The sequence below is a fragment of the Nyctereutes procyonoides genome, unplaced genomic scaffold (assembly GCF_905146905.1).
Source record: "Nyctereutes procyonoides isolate TBG_1078 unplaced genomic scaffold, NYPRO_anot_genome, whole genome shotgun sequence".
Lineage (NCBI taxonomy): Eukaryota > Metazoa > Chordata > Mammalia > Carnivora > Canidae > Nyctereutes > Nyctereutes procyonoides.
The window spans coordinates 8093406-8096843 of record NW_026575155.1 but is presented as its reverse complement, the minus strand read 5'-3'; positions in this window follow the sequence as shown (position 1 = coordinate 8096843).

Genomic DNA, 3438 nt, shown 5'->3' with positions numbered 1-3438 from the left:
GTTGGGTATCCTCCGTGTTTCCCCAGCTCCATGATGGGGGGCCCTGCCCTAGTGACTCAAGGTAGGGCGGTGGGAGCCATCCCATCTCCTTGTCCCCTGCTTCACTCTCTCAGGCCTTCCTCGGGGCTCCCTGAGGAAGCCTCCCCGTCCACTGTCACATCACTGCCAGAGTGAGCTTTCTAATGCGCACGTCTGATCTACATACTTCTCTTCACCTTCATGCTCAGCCCAAACTGTGTCCTGACACACATCCATCCATTCTGGAACTTCTTTCTCTGCTCTGCAGAGACTGGGACGCAATGGGGCATCTGCACATCTCTGGGCCATGCCTCCCGTCCTCTATTTCTTCACCCACAACGCCTTTCTCTGGCTTTCCATCTTCTCGTCATTCTCCAGGATGCTGCTCAAGCATCATGCTGTCTGGGAAGCCCACGAGGCCCCCTAAACAGGACAGTGTGTCCCTGCCTTGGGCTCCTGCAAAGCCATCGTGCCCCCAGCACAGGTCTGAACACACCCTGGCCTGGACCACACTGATTGGCTTCCTTTCCATCCCTGGACCAGTTTGCCAATGAGTTCCATTTATTTGTCTCTGATTTCTCAGCCCCTGCAGAATGCTTGGAATGAGCTAGTCGTTCAATAAACATGTGCCCAATCAGTTGCTTCCAACCCTACCTGAGTCGTTTTTCTTGAGCTCCGTAAAGATACAGATTGTCCTCCAACACTCCTGAGCCTGCAGTGTCTGTGTGGGTGGTGGAGTCCCAGGCAAAGTGCGTGAACAAAAATATTTCCCAGGGAGTATTTTCTCGGTGGAAGCAATGCACCCGACATGGAAACTTAGCCTTGGCTTTTCCCCAGGTGCTTCCAGGAGGGGCTGGTTCTCATCTTCTTGCCCCGCCAGCCGTGTCCGTATCATGTCCCTGTCTTCCCCCATCTATCTGGCCAGAGGAGTTAGAAAGCAAGAAATCGTTGATTGATGGGAAAATATTTCAAAGACACGATAGACTGGACACAGCACAGTATTCTGAGAGGTTGTCCCTTTGGGATCTGCAGGGCCCAGCTCCAAGAGCTGTGGCAGAGGGGACATTCCTGAATTGCTGACCTTGACCTACAATGTGGAACAGCACAGCAGCTTGATTCTGAAGGCACAGCAACAATGCATTTGTCAGAAATTCCCTATAGGGCCTGAGAACAAAACAATCCCCTAATGGAAGTCGTTTGACATCCAGGTGCTCACACAGCTCAACTAACAAAGATTGTAGGTTGAAATCACTGCTTAACAATTTTTTTAAAAGATTTTATTTATTTATTTGACAGAGAGAGAAGAGATCACCAACAGAGGAGAGGGGCAGAGGGAGAAGGAGACTCCCCGCTGAGCAGGGAACCCAATCTGGGGCTTGATCCCAGAACCCTGAGATCTGAGATCACAGAACCCTGAGACCTGAGCCAAAGGTAGGCACTTAACCAATTAAGCCACCTACTCAGGGGCCCCTAAACAATGTCTTCTTTAAAAAAAATACTGTGGGGGCACCTGAGTGGCTCAGTTGATTGAGCATCTGCCTTTGGCTCAGGTCATGATCCTAGCATCCTGGGATCGAGCCTCACATCAGGCTCCCTGCTCAGGAGGGAGTCTGCTTCTCCCTCTCCCTCCACCCCTCCCCCTGCTCTGCTTGTGCTCTTTCATTCTCTCTCAGAAATAAATAAATAAAATCTTAAAAAAAATACTGTAGTTAAGAACTTTTTTTTTTTCTTTTCAGAATCCTCTTTCCTGTCTCACAAAGCAGCTCCATACACGGGAATTTCCAGCAACTTGGAGATGGCCACTCTGTGTCCTGAGAGGTGGCAGTGACCGTAGCAGGCACCCCAAGCCAGGTCTTTTCTGGGGACTTAGTCCGAGCTCCCTGGAGCTGGAGGAGCCAGTGAGAGCATTGGCACTCACTTGGTTGTGCTTTTTACAAGTAACGGAGGATGGAGAAATCTGTATGGTGATACCTGTGACACTCAGGACACATGGTCAGAGCTAGAACAGGGAGCCACACATGCTCCTAGCTCCTAGGGATTGTGCTATGGCTTGGAGAAGTTCATGTGCGACCCTAATGTCAGTGGGTCCTGCTGGGTCTCTCGGCCCCGGGTGAGGTCAGTAGCTCAGGGAAGCCCAAGCCTCCTGTGATGACTCCTTACACTCTCCCCACCAGCCTCTGCCTGTCTTCTGGCCACACCATCCAGGCCACAAAGTGTGTCTCCATCACTGGTGTCCACAAGAAACCAAAAAGACAGAAGATCTTTGGTTTCATTTAGCTTGTTTCAGGTTAAATAGCTTTGTTGACATACATTCACATACAATTCACCCATTTGATGTGTATAACTCAGCATTTGGGTGTATCCACAGATGTGTGCAACCAGCACCACTGTCCATTTTAGAGCATTTTTGCCTCCTCACAAAGAAACCCCAAATCTGTTAGCTAATATGGCTCATATTCCCCATCCTTTCCCTATCCCCCAGCCCCAGCCCAGCCCAGCCCTCAGCAACCATGAATCTACTTTGATTCTAGATTCCCCCATCCTGGGCTCTCATGTGAATGGAGTCATATACTCTGGGATCTTTTGTGAGTGGCTTCTTTTGTAATAGGATTTCTCTGCCTTTACTGCCCTCAGCTGTTGGTCACTTTGAAGAATGAAGAGACAGACCAGATGAAGAGTGGTGGGTAGCAAAGCAAAGTTTATTGGGCCATAGAATAAAGCTCCTGTAAAGGGAGGGGAACTGAGATGGTTGCCTCTTTGGCAATTAGATCTAGGGGGTTTTATGGGCTTGTTTGGGGGCTGTTTTAATCTGATTAACCCTCCGTGTACCTATCACCCAATCAGGTGATCTACCTGGCCCATGGGGAAAGGGTGGAGGGCTCCTTCCAGGATCCTTTTAAGGGTGGTTTCCTCATAAGGTGAGGGGCCTCTGGTCCCTGCCTGCTTTTCTTCTGACTATACTTCATTGCTTTCATGCATCATAACTATTATATGGTTCATTCATGCTCCATCATGGGTCAGTACTTCATTCCTTTTTATGATGGAATAATATTCTACTGTGTACTTTAGCACATTTTGTTTATCCATTGATTAGTTGATGGGTTTTTGGCAGCTTCTCCTTTTGGCTATTATCAGTAATGCTGCTATGAGCATTTGCATAAGTTTCTGTGCGGATATATCACTTTTGTTTCTCTTGGGTCTATACCTAGAAGCGGAATTGCAACTCTACGTTCAGTCACTTGAGAAACTGCCCAACTGTTTTCCAAGCTGGCTGAACCACTTTACATGGCCACCAGGAGCATATGAGAGCTTCAGTTTCTCCACCTCCTTACCGATGCTTATTGCTATCTGACTTTTTCATTCTGATCACCTAGTGGGTATGGGGTGGTGTCTCACTGTATTGTGCATTTGCAGTTGCCT